Source organism: Carex rostrata, chromosome 13 (assembly GCF_964058835.1).
Source record: "Carex rostrata chromosome 13, lpCarRost1.2, whole genome shotgun sequence".
Lineage (NCBI taxonomy): Eukaryota > Viridiplantae > Streptophyta > Magnoliopsida > Poales > Cyperaceae > Carex > Carex rostrata.
In genome coordinates, this window is record NC_135930.1 from 11,873,496 (window position 1) to 11,891,677 (window position 18,182).

Here is an 18,182-nt window from a genome sequence, read left to right on the forward strand (position 1 = left end):
TAAACATCTAACGGTTCGGATCGGTCGTTTGAACTTTAAATCCGTGATTATAGTGCAATGCATAAGGGGTTCTTGCATTACAATGCACCATAGCCCATCTCTATATATATATATAAGTGCTTGAAAGTCAAATATGAAGGTTCTTGTGTCGATTCGGAATTCTGACTTCTCCTAAAAGCACGGAAGCGGCTCTAATTAGAATACGAAAATCAAGGAAGTGTTTGTTATTGTGTAAAGCTAATCCACTGAAAATATCAATGTTTTGGTAAATTCATGTGACAATATCAATGTTTTTTGGAAACCGATATTAATAAAAGAGAAGTTGAAAGGACCTTTTCCACGTAAAGAAAAGTATTATTAGTCAGCAACTTAGTTGATACTTAGAGATAATTTATGTATATTATACTCGGCATTTTCATCAAAAAGGAAAATAAATAAATAAATAAGTATAAATTTATGTTATTTGTGTCAAGCTGTTATTTCTCAACTAATTTAAAATTACCTAGAATTATTCGTCAATTACAAAATTATTTCTGAAACATAACTATAAATTTATGAGAAACAATATTTTTGGGATATATAATTTATGAAAAGAAGGATTTCATTTTTTTTAATGGAAGGAACTTTTCTTTAATTAATTAGTTCTATTATTAATTGGATGAGAGAGAGGAAGTGGATCCGTTAATCAACTGATTCATTTAAAGAGCATGAATAAATTGGATATTTAGAAACAAAAAAAAAATTCAGTTCTCAAAATTAAAATAATAGCCCTTAGTATAGCACTCTCCATTTTTTTTTCAGTCCAAAATTTGAACCGGAAAAAAATAGTTCTGATTTCTTTATAGGTCTAACAATGAGAGTACTTTTTCTTTTCTATGTTATTATTTAATAATTTCTATGAATAAAAAATAGAGAAATTTGGATATATACCCATCACAACTTCTTTAATTAGATATTTACCCATCCAAAATTAAAAATTAGATATTTTTCCATCTAAACAAGACCTATTTATTAATATACCCATTTCCATTTTTTGTCACTAAAAAATGTATATCAATATCAATAAAATATTTAAGAGACTATTTTGCCCTTCAAAGAATACTCAAAGATTAAACCGTTCTTTGATTGAATGGTTAGGATTTAACCTCCAATGCTCACATGCCTCTCAGGATATCAAACAATCAAAGCGCTCTTAACCCCTCCGCGCTTGTCATTAACTAATACTAAGGTCTGATTGCATGTTCTACTTCCTGTTGTTTTCTCAGTTTCATCTGTCATCTGATAATGTCATTAGAATGGTTAATGGAGCCATTTTGATAGAGAATACAAGGCTTGTTACATTAGAACCTAATAAAATGAATGTTATAAGGACCTGTTTGTAAATAGTTTTAATAATGTGCTTGTCAGTACCGTGTGTTAGTGTAATAATCTAGAAGTCAATAATACGATAAATTATCATAAACCTTTGTTCATGAATTGAATGTTTAATTATATATCATTTTGTTGCCTTGAATATTATTGGATTATGAATCATTTCGAGTTCATGACTGAAATTGTGAAACTCCATAATTAAGATGATATATATTCTTAAGAAGTCACTAACCGAGGTAATTAGCAGGAACACTAATTAACCGTTACTAGGTTAGTATGTGGATTAAAATATGGTTAAGTTTTACAAACCATTGACACGAGATGTCATTTTAATCACATAGATACATGTTCTAGGAACATGATATTTGACAGACCTCGAATGAAACATTAAATAGAATTGTGTTCGTGTCATTAATGTTTTTCATTCAGTGTAAAGTTCTACAGTATGAGGTATTCATCATTCCAGCTAAGAGATGTGTATGTGTGAGTGTTATCTAACGATGTCCGTAAAAAGCAGTCATAATGGTAGCACTTCCATATGTATAGCTTAGCTAAGGAAGTGATGGTTTACCAAAAGTACTATTGTCCCTCGTATTTTGTACGAGCTATAGCATCACTGGCCCCTTGGTAGAGTTAGATTATCTGCATGCGGTATAATTACAAGAGTAATTATATTTGATAATCTACTCAAGATCAAGAAAAGATTCAGTTAACAAGGATGACACACATCTATCTTGAAACTGATCTGATAGCTATGTGACAAAAGAACTGACACAAGTAAATTGTTTACTGGATCGTGATATTGTATAGTACAGCATCATCTGTGTAATTGGATGGTCATGATGTATACTGCCAGATGCCGCTCATGATTATAGAAGTTAAAACAATTTTAACTCTATTTACCAACATAACACAGATCCTATTGGGTCACACCATATAGGAGCTACTCGGAGGATCTTGTTGATTAATTATAAAATTGATTATGATTAATAAATAAGATGGTTATAATTAATTATACATGTTATAATTAAATTATAAATGTCATATAAGATGACAAGCAGAAACAACGGTTAATTTATAAACGTACACGTTACGTTGTATAAAAGTTACCGAACGACAACTGAAACCGAACCGTGAGAAATATAATTGTTTAGAACAATTATATATATTTGATTTGGATTTTATTATTAATTAAAACCCTTGATTAAAATTAAAATTAAAATCCAAAAACAAAATATATATATAAATGAAATCACTTGATCATGTCGGCCAAATAAAATCAATTGTATTTTATTAATGAAATTGAATTTTATTTGATGTCGGCCAATCAATTGTATTTGATTAATGAAATTGAATTATAAATTTGCATGTCGGCCAAAGCAAAATAATCAAAATATATATATAAACAAATCAATGTCGGCCATGAGATGCAAAAATTAATTTGATTTGTTCACCTCTAAACCGCCACAATTAATGGCAATTTTGTAATTATGCTAAATGCCAAGGACATTTTGATCATTTGCAAAACCTCCACAAATTGCTATAAAAGGAGAGGTGAGGGAAGAGAGAAATTACTAATTCACATATATCATATCTGATCTGTCTGATCGATTCGAGTTTCTATTTTCTCTCTTTCTCAATTACAGTTTCGGTGAATAGTGTTTTTGCAGAATTCCGCGGTTTACGATATTTCTGGCAAAAGAAATAAATCGCTCTCCGGTTAGTCCTGGTGGATAACCAATAGAGGTATCACACGTGTGATACTCCGAGTCGATTTCTTCCCTGGTGTAGCTCTTCTCGCTCGATCTGCATTCCAACTGTGATTTGGAAACAAGGTATAAATTGTTATATTAATCTATTTAATTGGTAAATAGATTTAAAGCTTTAGAAAATCAATTATGGAGTAGATCTGTAAATAGGATTAAATGGATCTTCTTGATTCATTTAATCCGTAGCTTAAGGTAGATGTAAAAATTTTGTTTTACTCTTTCCGCACCTTAAGCAAATAAATGGGTTTGAACCGTCAAAACTCCAACATACTTAATCAATGGGTTTGAACCGTCAAAACCCAACACCGTGAACCTAGTCTCTTTTTATGAAAATGATATTGATACTTTGGTTTGAATGAAAAAAGCAAAAATACCATGCTCCAGTATTTGACCAAACCAAAACAAATAATTATTGGTTGGAGCTTCAGAAAAAAAAAAAAACAAAGAAGAAGATGTGTAGAGTATAAGTCCATATATTTTCTGAACGAATCAAATCCAAAGAAGCCGCGACTGGTACGAAGACAGGTACCAGTCTTCAATAGACTTGTTGACCATATATACAGGAGAGCAGTAAAAGATACTCATAGGTAGCGGAGAGGGAGGAGACAACGGACATTTGCGGAGGGATTAAGAGCGCTTCGATTGTTTGATATCCTGAGAGGCATGTGAGCAATGGAAGTTAAATCCTAACTATTCAATCAAAGAACTGTTTGATCTCTGAGTATTCTTTGAAGGGCAAAATAGTCTTTAAATATTTTATGAATATTGATTTACAGTTTTTAGTGAAAAAAAAATGGAAATGGGTATATTAATAAATGGCAAAGGCTTCTATGGACATAAGGACCTATTTGTAAAATGAATATATTTTTATTTTCAAAGTTCAAACAGTCGATCCGAACCATTCATCTTGTTCTCCATATTTGTAAAATGAATATATTTTTATTTTACAATTTTCTGAATTTGTTTACTATTTATTAAGATGGGTACAAAATTCAATGGTCTGAATTTGATATTTTTTGTACCCATCTTAATAAATAGTAAAAAAATTCATAAAAATGTAAAATTTGGTCTCCAAGTACATATTAATATGGAGAACAAGATGAACGGTTCGGATCAACTGTTTGAACTTTGAAAATAAAAAGAGTGTTCATTTTACAAATAGGTCCTTATGTCCGTAGAAGCATCACTCTTAATAAATAGGTCATGTTTAGATGGGAAAATATCTAATTTTCAATTTTAGATGAGTAAATATCTAATTTTAGAAGTTGTGATGGGTATATATCCAAATTTCTCTAAAAAATATCTGATCGAATTATCTGTCCTTTCCAAGAGTCAAACCTAGGTACAAATTTTGAGGTTTCCATGAATTGATGAGTAGCCCCTTTTGATTCCTTCCAAAAATACCAATATTGCGGCTTTAAACAGATGCAAGCTACTTTCAACAGACTCAGAAGGATGGAATCTTTTGAACAATGCTTCCATAAATTCTGTTTTTCTATGGCTCAGCTTCTATATAACTTGGTTTCTAGGTTTTGCAGGATCCCATATATCATGTGACAGCCATTTAGATCAGAGCATAACGATAATTGAATAATTCGGATTCGATTTCGCGCGGTTCAAAAGTTTGTAATTCGGAAATAATTCGGATATAAATCGGGAATGATTCGAAAAAATATATATCTTGTTTGTTTTGATAATTTTTTTAATTCCTAAAATAAAAAAATGTATTATTCCGTTCAATAGAAAGAACGCAATTAAAGCTTTAGCTGGTAGTCCAAGCTTTTTTTTTTTTTTTCATTATTGCCTATTTGGGCTTTCTTTCTTTGCTAGCATTATTTACTTGGATGGACCAATTGGATCCACCAAAGATTGTAATTTGTAAATGAAATCCATCACAGACTAGACTAGGCTCTAAATATATAATTATATTGGCAGACAAATCAAGGCTCTAATTAATCCACCGACCCATGACCATGATGTAGCAACTATTCGACAAGTGTCATTTTACCATTAATTAATCCTTATTATCATATACACAACTAGGCACAAAATAGACTACTAAATAATTAATTATCCAATAGAGCTCTCTGTCCCACATGCATGCACACGAGAACAAATGCATGCATATATAAAATATAACTAGAGATCACGGTACAATCTCAAAATCATTGGTCAATGTTAAATAAAAAAAACAATAAGCAACTTGTAGTATATCAAACCAATATTTATTTGAGGACCCCAATAATAGGTAACTTATTTTTCAAGTAAAATGAGATGTAGATTGGAATCCCAAAAAAATTCATCTCTGACTTATTTTGTTGGTTTCAATGAGAGACACCAACGATATGGTTATTTTCCCCTTTAATGAGGGCACCAAAATTCAATATATTAATTTATAAGTAGATCAATCCACTAATTATTTATATTGTTATTAACTTATTATCATGAAGACATGATTATGTGATTATATATTTAACTGATAACCATGCATTCAATCCTTAATTTGACTTTATAATTTAATGGATAATAGTGTGAATCAACATATATATTTTCATTTGATACAGATTTCTGCCAATTAATTATATATCAAGCAAATATATTAAAACGTACTGTTGTAAGTTAATTACTAGCTGAACTATATATATATAGAGTTAGGCTGGGGTGCTATGGATAGCATAGTGGCCTCCTGTGCTACGGCTCAATATTCCAGTTTTCAAAATCCAAACGGTCGATTCGAACCGTTTATCTTATTCACCATATTAATATCTGCTTGGAGACCAAATTTTATAATTTTCTGAATTTTTTTATTATTTATTAAGCCACTTTGAAAATCGCTAATCCAACGGTTTTACTATTTTGTGCAGCCACCGTTGGATCAACAATTTTGTAAAATACTTAATAAATAGTAAAAAAATTCAGAAAAATATAAAATTTGGTCTCCAAGCAGATATTAATATGGAGAATAAGATGAACGGTTCGGATCGACCGTTTGGATTTTGAAAACTCAAATATTGAGCCGTAGCATAGAGGCCTCTATGCTATCCATAGCACCCCAGCCTAACTCATATATATATATATATGAAAATCTTTTGCTGCATTTGTATTCTTCCAAAATTAATTCTCTACTTATCTTTACAAAATTAATTGATGTCTCTATTGACGACATATATACATTGGAAGGAAAAAAAAAATTAACACCTAAAATTCCCAATGTTATCTCCGGCTGATACTAACTGGTATACCGCCTTTGAAAGATGTTGTTAAACCAGGAGCAAACCGAGGCAAATCCCCATTCTTCAAAACCACCTCTACATTGAATTCGCGTAAAACTGATGCGATCACGGTTTTCATTTCCATCAATGCTAGCTCCCTTCCGAGGCAGACCCGCAACCCCGCTTGAAACACCGGGTACTTATACGGGCTCTCGGGCTTGAAAACACCATCCTTGCTGAGCCACCTCTCAGGCCTGAACTCATTGCAATCGGGTCCCCAGACGCTCTTCATCCGTGCCATGGCGTATGAATGGCACGTAACTCTAGTGCCTTTTGTTATTTCAGTCCCATCAGGCAGTGTGTCATCTCCAGCTGCAAATTTTGAGTCGAACGGCACTGGTGGGATGAGCCGCATGCTCTCGTGCAGAGCCGCGTGCATGTAGTGCATTGACTTGATGTCGTCGTGGCCCATTTCATAGTCGGTTTTCCCATTCGTGACATGGGAGATCTCTTCTCTTATGGTGCATAGCACGGATGGGTTTTTCGAGAGCAGGAGAAAGAAGGCTGCTAGACCAGATGCCACGGTATCTTTTCCCGCTAATAGGAAGCTTACGACCACATCACGAAGGTATAAATCATCCATTGCCTCTCCATGAGTGGATTGCATGACACGAGAGAGGAAGTCGTGGTTGTTTTTTGAATCCAATTTTCGGCGAGTGATTATGACTGCGGTCGCGAGCTCATTGACCATTTCGATAGCTTGTTTGAGCTCCTTTTCAGAACCGATGTTGAGAAATCGCTTCAGTTTCCACACAAAAGGAATTGCTACGGTGGCCCGCAATGCAGAGAGCCTTGAAGCACTGTCAAATGCAGCCATATACTCAGACAAGGGAAGCGGTAGCTCCATTTCTTCAGGATCGAGCCCGAAAGAAATCTTGCATATTGTACTGAAAGCAAACTTGCTGAAAACCTCTTGCAAATCGACCGAGCCTTGCACTGAAGACAATAGCGGTACGAGTCGGGTTTTGACCTCCTTGGTGACTACATCAAAAGCGTGTTTTCTAACAGATGCTCCCCCAAGCGCCAGGCTGGCAGCCTTTCGCTGGCTATGCCAAGCCCGTCCGTCAGCTGTGAAAATGCCATTGCCAAGTAAATCCCCAAGTATGGCCGAAAATCGCTTTCCTTTCGGGTAATTGTGGAAGTTTGTCTTCAGCATATGCTCAGCATTTGCTGGGTTTGCCGTGACTACATTGTTCAACACATGAATATGGATCGTACCGGTGGGGGAGTTGCAGAGAAGGTGTGCGTACCAGTCGGCTAGATTGGGGAACTGGGTCATCCAGGATCCAGTCAGATAAGCTCTGCATACTTCACAGTCGCAGTACCGGCGGCACGAGAGAGACAATAGTTTTATGAGTAGAGCAGAGAGTAAGAAGAGGAAGGTAAAGGAGAAGAAAAGAATAGAAAAGATTGATTGTAGTGTTTGAATCTCCATAGTTAATTTGTTTTCTCTCTTCTTGAACTGAGAATGAATGACCAGATACTAGAGCGAAGTTGAAACTGAATTGTGGATAATAATAAAGGGAGGGGATGAATGAGTCGCATATATATAAAGCACAGATTTGAGATTTGAGATTTGAGAGGTACACAGTACATGACATGGAAACAGCTAGCTAGTTGATAGTTGATACTGATAGAGATATGAAAGTAAACAGCTAGCTAGCTAGTTGATAGAGAGAGATATGAAAGTAAACAGCTAATATTAAATAATGGGGATGATCATGATAGAGAGGAGAGGAGGCAGGCATGAATTCGTATCCTCTGCATTAACTCACAAGGGAATCTTTTGAGTTAATAAACTCTAACCATCCGATCTGTTTTAAGATTCGTGCAGACTAGATCTGCACTAATTTTAAAGATCCCTATATCATAAGCAGAGGCCGGATTGGCTCCGTTTAAAATCAGACGGTTGAGATTCATTAACTCAAAAAATTCCTTTTTGAGTTAATGCAGAGGATACGCATTCGGTAGGCATGTGCAGCATTGTTTTTAGGCAATAAACAACAACTGGTCGCTGTTGTCCCTTTCAAGTCGAAAGTTCAAATAAAAGGTGCCGACTTGGAGCCGGCCCATCGAGAGGAGATTATTATTTTTCTCACGGGTACCTCGTGCGCAAAATGATCTTTGGGATCTTCTGTGGTGGTAAAAAAAGAACAAATTTTATTGTGTGACTGTCATAGGGGCAACAGAGACAGACTGAGTAACTGACTGACAGAGCATGCGATGCAAGGATACGGAATCGACAGGCCTTATGTTTATAATAAATGAACTCATATGATATCAATATGATTCTGTTGCTCTAACAATATTTGTACTTGTTATATGTGAAAAGTATGTGAGCAGTTATATTATTTGTACGTAAAATCATGTGAACAAATTTAGTTTATTTTGAATAAAGTTTTGTTTCGACAACTTCTATCAGTTTATCAAACTAAATAATATATTTTTTAAATGACAAGCTAAATTATATGTTAACACGGTAGAATGTATCTTACCAACTCATAATCAAAATCATACAAATTTAATTGTCATGATTCTAGTATTTGTTTTAACCAAATATGGTAATTTCACAGGTGATATGAAAAATTGGGTACTTAATTTTTTTTCAATATACAATATTAATGGTGAAACATGTATTGATAAAGCAAATGTTCTTGATTAGGATTAAAATGAATTTTTATCAAAAAAAAAAAAAAAAAATTGTGCTCCTATATAGCGTAGCTCATAGAGTTGCCATAGAAAATCAAGATATATTGGTTATCCTCGAAGACTCTGCTTCTATTCTAATTCTAGGATGTAGTGGCCTAATTAAATTAAATAACATCAGCAGATGAGTGATGAGAATATGAGATGAGTGGTGAATCTGGTGATATATTTTTTTTAAGTTAATACAATGCAATGCATTATGCATACATTACATTACATTACATTACAGGCCATCTTGATTCGTGGTCGGCTTGTCAAATCAAGCTAAGCTACTACTGTTACTGTACTACAGAGAGGCGTGTTAATTAGGTTTTTTTTTGTTTTTTTGTTTTTTGGCTAGGTGGCTAGGTGGCTAGGTCGGCCGGGTCACACGTACTCTTTATAAGAGTCTCTGTCTTTATTTTTTAGGTTATGTATATATGTAAGCTAAATTAATTAAATAGGTGGATTAATTTATAACAGCTAGCATTATTAGTAATTTCTTATACTATACACCATTATGTCACATTAATTTTATTTATATTTAAAAGCATAATTAATTACAGAATAAAATATTTATGCCATAACATAATTAAACATATATATGGGTTATTTTATGAACGCAAGTTTTAATTTATGATTTGACTCTTAATTAAGCTTGTCTTCTAGACAAGCACAACCAACAAACAGTTACATATAGAAGATAAGGCTTTAAAACAAATTAAGCCGTTGGAAAATATATAAAATAAAAACAAATAGACTTTTATGTTAATTTCGTGGAACAAAATATTAGTTAATTAGCTCATATTTTTCATTAAAAATGACACTTAATTTGTTTTAAAAAGAAATGATACTTTATTGAAACCGAATCTCATGTGCTATTCACATGTGGTAGAAAAATTATGCCTATAGGATCCATCCATCTGTTCACTTTATGTCTGCTCCAATTTAAATGGTCAATATATTAAAAAATGGAGAGTGTGTTTCAAAACTCAAAATACTTTTTATATTTTAATTATTACCGTCTATATTGGAGTAGACATAAAATTGATGGATGAATGGACCAATCAACAGGAAATTTGGTTCCAAAATGTCTCATTTCCTATACATATTTCCTCAAATTTAAAGTCATGTTTAATATATTGTAGAATAAAATTAATAATGATTAAATCGCTTATTCTATCTAACTCTACGTATTTTATATCTCATTTGGTAGTTTAATTTATGAATTAAATTTATTTATTTAAAGGACTAAGGTGTTGAAAAACAGGCCTATTAATTGATTATTTCTTTTCTTATTTTCCTCCTTGAGAAAGTTGTAACCAATGATTTAAATAGTGATTATAGCGGTATAGCATGACGGTTAAAAAAAATAAGCAATTGCATTAAATAGCTAGCTATAGCGCCGATAGCTAGCTATACGCTATAGCTAGCTATTTAGAACACTGGTTGTAACATATTAGAAGATAAAATAACAGAAATAAAAATTAGAAGATCAAATGTATTAATTTAGAATCGCACGTGAAAGTAGTGAATTAGAAACCATTTAAATTAATTGTATGATTTAAAATAATCAACAACACACTTCTTAAAAAATAATTAATAGCACCGTGACATTAATTGGATTATATATATATCCAGTAATAAAAGAATTCTAATTGATTTTTCACTATAAGATATCAGAAAGAATATATTTTGTGGGGGTGCGGTATGGTCATTTTAATTCAACAGGAATTTGTTATCCTTACTCCATTATTTCAAATTAAAGTTGTTTACTGAACAGCTGTCTCGGAAAACAATATCATCTGAAGAAAACGTAATTTTTAAAATATAAGATTTTCTATATAAAAAAAAAAAGATTCATTTAGAAAATTTGGATATAAATAATAATTTTTTTCAAGCAGTCAAAACAGATATAATAGTAAAAATATATTAAATATACATTGTACTTTAAACAAATTTAAAGGAAACAGTAAAGTTTTATAGGGTCTTTCTATATCTAGGGATAGTCTGCGTCTTCACAGACATGCCTATTTCATCGAGCCTCTCTCTGAGACTGTCCCTAGATCGTCATTATGCCTTTCTATACAAATTCTTTAAATAAAGAAATTAAGAGGACTTTGATACAAAAAAACGAATAAAAATTATTAGGATAATGCATAATTCAAAATTTTAAAACTAAATTTAAAACTGAAAAACGAATTTCTATTTTTTATTTCTCTCATTTACAAATCTACATTTTAGAGTATAATATATTAATACACGATCATGTCTAATGGTCCGCTAACTTCTTTTTTTTTGGTTTTGATTGACGAGCGAAGTCCCACATGTTTTTTTTCCCTTAAAGTACAAAAAATCAAATCTGACCTTATCAAATATTTTTTGTGATAATTCGCAAATCGGAACAAGTCAGACACACACCTAGTTTCTGGCGTGACTAGTCTAGTACATGTTCCAATAATTCAAATTTTCTGACGCAAGTTCGTTTTCGGCTAATAAGCTACAAATAATTAATTGACGGTTTGGATTTACTTCATGCGCATGCCGCTTAAAAAAAAAAAAAACATAAAATTATTACGACAGTGACTTATTTAAAAAAACTGTGTTAAAAATATGATTCGTGTTTACCTTTAACTTTTGTGATATATATTTTTTTAAATATTATTTATTATTAATTAATAAAAGAGTGAGGCTATATTGCATAGGGCATATTGATTTATACTATGGTTCAATATTTTTATTTTTAAATCTAAACATTTAATATGAAATGTTCAATATAATTAATCTCCATATGAAAATATCTATATGTAGATTTTGAAAACCGGATATATGTCTATGTAATTACCTACTTTTGGAATTTGTAAATTAGATATAATCGAGTTTCCGTAGAAAATTTTGCTTATCCATAAATTGATTAATTATCACAGCCAAATTTGTTAATTTATAGCATCTGCAACCCGTTAGTTGCTACTAAACCTGCTCAGAGTAAAATTAGGAAAGAAAATTCGTTAAAGCTTAAAGGAGAGGAAAAGAACAACAAGAGACAGAGGTAGGCGGGTGCAGCTCAAGCAATGGCGCAGTGCACACTAAAAGAGGTTGTTAGGCTTAGGCAATACAACCTCTTTTAGTGTGACGACTTTAGCAAAACAGACTAGAAGAGGTGGCTCAGAAAACTAATGATTAAACTGTTTGTGAAAATCTCTAAATTATGATATGTTTAAACATGATTTTTTCTTTTTGTTTTTATATTTTTTTTTTTTACTAGCGAAGTTCACGTGTTAATTTTTTCGAATCCCTATCAAGTCAGGTACCTAAGGCGCAAGCGGAAAATCTGAATCATTTTTTTAACTTTGCACAAATCACAAAGCAGTTTTAATAAGCGTGGGATCAGTTTATTCAAATTGTACCTTAGGTACATGGGGGGAGGAAGCGTATTCAAATTGTATCTCTGCGGAGCTTTTAATTTGATCCATTCGTTTCGGATCGAACGGATCGGATCGGATCGAATCGGATCAGATCATACAAATTTTGAGAATATATATATTTTTTTTTTCAGTTCGGATAAGATCTAATCTGATCCATCCGATCCGAAACGAACGGATCAGATTAAAAGATCCGCAGATGATATGCTTCTGGGACACGGACTGATTGTTTTTTCCTGATAGTACAAAAGTCCAATCTCGTGGTGACGTGGACCTTTCCTTTCCAAATCATTTTTGTTAATTGTGCTCATTCGCTAATTGGAATCAGTCAGACTCAGACACCGTGTGTCCTCCGGCGTGTGTTTGGATAATTCAAATTTTCTGACGCGACAACTTCGATCTGTTAATGGCCTCCAAATAACTGTGGCTGGATCCTTCCGCTACGTCGTGTGCAAACCGCCAAAAAATTACAAAACACCATCAAATTCTTAGTGACGGTGAATTGTGCTGAAAATATCAAGATTTTAAATAATAATTATTGCGTTATTGTTTTTAAAATTTGAAAAAAAAAATTATAATGTAATTATTGTACAATGATAGTTAGTCATTTAGAACTCTGATTAAAAAAAGAGAGTAACTGATAACGTTATAACTTTTAAGTTCGAAAAAATATGATTAGTAATTATATTTAATTTTACGATACATTTAATGAATATTTGTAAAAAAAATAATATTTGTGGTTATATTAAATTTGAATTAAATGGAAAATAATTTAAATTTCCATTGAATAATTTAAAATATTTTAATGTATGAGATATGGATGATCAATCAATCTCTAATTTACTTATATTAATTCATGGGGAATTTGGTTCCATGCCACTCTAAAATGTTGAATTTAGAAAGATGCCACTCCAAAATTTCGGTTCTGTTAAATGCCATCCCAAATCTCATTTATTAAGAAAAATGAATTGCAGCTATAGATGCTTTGAATAAACCATCAGAAGAGCAATATGAAACCAAGTTTCTCCTAAGGTACGTGTTCTCAAAGCACAATAATACTGCTTCATGCGCTAGTCTGAATTCTAAAGTAGTTGAGAGTTAATTTCAAACCGGAAAGTGAGAAAAATCTTCTACGGTATTTAAGAGGATAGAGATCCTTTCAAACATTTGACCTCTCATATAAAAACATTACTTTTATCACTAGAATAAAAAATGACTCTCATTTTCTCGGAAATAAATATGGTGTTATTCCATTGGAATAACAGGGATTTATTTGTCAAGTTTTTAACTTAAATCTGATTTTATTTCATTTTCTCAAGTTTTTAAAATGTTTAAATAAATAATGTCTAAAGGTATAGTAAAAGACGAGCAAGGTGAGCGGAGAATATCCCTGCGAGAATTCAAATATGCTCCTTTCCTTAAAAAAAAAAAGAAAAAAAAAGAGTACCCACTTATTCTTCCATCCGAACTGTTCAAAATCGATCACACAGCTTCAATACAAATCAAAAGTAATTGAAGTTGTGTGATTGATTTTGAACGGTTTGGATTGAAGAATAGGAGGGTGCTGCTTTTCTAATCCATCCATGCGGTATCATAGGTAGAGAATAGAATACTTTCAGTCAAATTAAACTTTTAATTTTCCGAAACCTGTTTGAAATATAAGAGTATGTTTAAATTAAATTAAAATTCGTACAAATTTAAGTTAAATGTCTGGATATAATCTGATTCGTCTATCAGATGAGATATACCTCATCTGGCCTGAATTAGGAAATGAGCACATCCTCGATCGTATGATTCAGGTGTCCTATAATATATAATATATAGGACTTTTTAATTAATTGTTAAATTAATTAATTAAGACATACGATAGATTTTTTTTTCATCCGACTTCGGTTAGTAACAAAAACTTTTTAAAGTATAAAGGAGGTGAGCTTAATTATTGTCGGTTTACATTTTAAAATGTTAGGTATTAATTAACTATTCAGACATGCATGAAGAACTCATTTCTTTTTTAATTAGTATTAAAACTTTGATTGTTAGGTGTTAAGACTCATGATGATGAGTTTAATTGGTTTAATAGTATGACTAAACATTTTAGTCCAATAATATATGTAAGCAGTCAGTCAACATTTGAAAGAAAATGGACTATAATTAATATAACCACATGTTTATTGTGAAATTTGGTTGTTTTGTAATTAATTATTCAGACTTGTATATTCTACACACATGCATAAAGATGTACTTTTAGTTGAGAAATGAACAAGTTGATACGATCGATTTTCATAGTTAATTAATATAACTATGATAGCTAGGTATATTCAGGCAAAAAAATGAACAAGTTGTATATATTAAGACTTTGAATTAAAATAGTTGAATATATATATTTCAAAACATGGACTGCATGCGTCCACTTTCTTAAATTGTTGATAATAATAATAATAATAATGTGGACTAAATCACTTTCTAAAACGCAGTCCTTAGTCAAACTTGAGAAATTAATTCGACTAAATTATTTTCTCTCTTTCCTATATAAACTATGACAGGCCAGGACTCAATCTTCCTTTTTTTTTTTTTTAAATAGTAATTATTCATCAGGTTCATTTGAATTTTCAAACTACGTACCGATCGATAGAGTGATCATATCATACTCCTTTACCAATAGAAAACTAGCTAGCTAGCTAGTACATTATCCTACTTAATTAAAATTGTTTAACTACCAATGTTACAGAAACCTTCAAATTAAAATATATAGACTCATATATAAAAATTCTCAACAAATGATCAGTAGTATTTAACTCATGAAACTACGTACAGAGGTTAATTAAATAGTCATGGAATTAGTATAGTATAGTATAGTATAGTATGTATCATGTATGGCGTTTAATTAATTAAGTTTGTTTAAGAGCTGATCTGTTTTTTTTGGTGTTGCAGTGTGGCGTCGCACAGCAGCACTAAATGAAACATGCATATATCAAAATGAATCCCACCAGCTTTGCTTTAGCCTTAATTAGGTAATTAGCGTGAGCCGACTTGAAAGGAATGGCTTAATATATTATATATTAAGACCACGTCATTCCCCATTCGCCGGGTCGATCGGCTCGGCTCCTTCATAGTTCATATCCAATCCTTGGTTTTCCAAACTATAAAACTATATCGTTTTCTTAATTTTAAACTCGTCCATTTTAATTTTTTATGCTATAATTGTTAGATTAAATTTTCAATTAAGTGACCTAGATAATTAATGAATATGAATGTTTGCAGAGGTTTAATTAGTCTTTTAAGGTCATCAAATAAATTTTGAAACTCTTAGTGTCATTAATTGAGATTTTCAATATTAATATATAGTACACTAACTCTAATCCGTTCATTTGATATTTGATGGACATATCAAATTAATGATAAACAACTATAAATAAATCTTGTTCCTACCCATTAGAGATTACATAAATATCATTTCATCTCACAATTTTGTAACATTAGAAGAAAGAGAACCAAATAAGAAGATAAACCGTTTATACATCAAATTGAAGTATATATATCAAGGATGTATTTTTCGCATCAAGTAATTTTATATTTGTTAGAATTATATTGTTTAAGATTCTAAAAATTATATTCAGTCTATTTAATACATAGAAACTTATATAGGTATAATGACACTTAATATAAAATTGACATTTTCAAATAATTAATGCTATCATTGGTGGGCGACAGAAACAAGAAACAAGAAACAAGTTCACTGTCGCAGTTATTAATTATCATCACTTTTTATCATAAATCTTTGTCGATATAATTAAGGAAGGATAAACCTAGACTGCAATGAATTAATTCATTGCAAACGTGCCTCAACTTAAATGAACATGTGTTAAATATGATTCATCATTAATTCGTGTTTATTTCCTTAATTGCCCCCATGATGTCATGCCTTACGAGGTAATTATTACGAGAAATTGAATCAGCATTCGTCATAAAAAAAGCCAAAATTAGATTGTTGATCACAGTGCAGGTCCTACCGAATTGTACTTTGGAAGTTAATAGATTACAAGCCATCGCTTTCTTTCATATTATTATTCATAATGCAAGTTGTACACTTGCTTCCTCTTAGCCGTAATGGAACATTAAAATAAATATACCTTTTATCCCTTAATTATGTTCTTAAATTTAATTGATTTAATAATTATGAGTTGATTAAAGAAGGAAGATATGGAGACATTTTTTAGGGAATGGGGTAAAGATATTGACAGGCCAGTTTTTGCTTCATACACCGTGCAAATTATGTGCAGTGTGGTTTTAATTATATTGTTTGTGCACTGCATGAAGTAAAAACTGTCCTGTCAGTATCTTTACCCGAAAATGCGAACTGATATATACATAAACCGTCATTGTTACATACCATTCATATGATTAATCTTAAGAGCATTATGATTTAGTTCAACGGCTTAATGATTTAGTTCATTTTAATAGATCGTGATCAAGTGTTGAACCGAAGAAAATTAATAGTGAACCTTCAAAAATTAGGAAATTAATTGTGAAGGGCCTTGACCTCGTTCTTTTTTTAAAAAAAAAGAGAGAGGCAAAAGCCCATTTCACTAATTGAAATTAGTTAAATACAAAAATTGTCAATTTTTTTGTGAATTCCATCATGGAAATCACATCAACTAAGTATAAGAGGTGATTAAGCCACAAAAACAGAAAGAAGTTCATACAATAACCATAAGAGTACTAGTGCTAAAGACCAAAAGTAAGACATATCAGCTAAGACATAATATGGCTAAAGGTAACTATATTAACAGTCTAAAATGGGTTAAAATGGGTCAGCTTCCTTCATGAGACTTCAAAGGGACTCAGGTCCTGCATCATCTGCTGCTGGAGGTGTATACACCACCATAGGCAGATGTATAAACTGATTGAGAGGTATGGCATCTTCCATAACAGGAAGCCAGTCACCCACAGCATCTTTAACATTTTTCTTCAAACTACCGATCCAATACAAACAAAGAGATTTAATTAGCATAATCAAAGTTCAAGCAGATTTTTGTTGAGAATTATTAAAGCACAATTCATTCCTATGTTTTCAAATGGTCCATGTAGCAGCACTAAGCACAATTAAGAAACCAATTTTATCAGAGGAATCAAAACGACAAGCAAATTGTATTAAATCATCCCAAGTATTTCATTGGTGCATTACTTCTTGACTTTTTCCTAATCAAAACCAAACTTGTTGTGCTAGATTATATGTTAGAAATAGATGATCTACTGTTTCATGTTGTGTGCAGAACTGACACTGTGTACTACCTGTTCAACCTTTCTTGATCAAATTTTCTTTGGTCAAGATGATATTATGTGAAACTAACCACATGAATATTCTATTTTAGGGGGTACAGGTAAATGCCACCATATCATTGCATTATTTGGTAGTGTCCCTCCAAAGTTCAAAATAGTGTAAATAGAGTGAGTGGAAAACTCCCCTGAGTGCTCCCATCTCCAATCAAGTTTGTCATGAGGCAAGCTGAAAGAGATTGAACTAATAATATCTAGCAATTCTAACCATTCTATATGATCTACTCCTACCAACTCTATCATAAACTGTAGGACTTGCCCTTGGGTATGTATGACATCAGCTAACATGACTATTTTGTTAATACACTTCGTGAATAAAGAGTAGT

The 18,182-nt window shown here is 31.9% G+C and overlaps 1 pseudogene across 1 annotated transcript; it reads right to left on the bottom strand.

The window, feature by feature from the left end:
• Nucleotides 1-6,217: 6,217 nt before the first annotated feature.
• On the bottom strand, nucleotides 6,218-7,906 carry LOC144564246 (cytochrome P450 94C1 pseudogene; annotated as a pseudogene). Its single transcript, XR_013514584.1, has one exon. The product of XR_013514584.1 is annotated as a cytochrome P450 94C1 pseudogene (transcript).
• Between the last annotated feature and the right edge of the window lie 10,276 nt (nucleotides 7,907-18,182).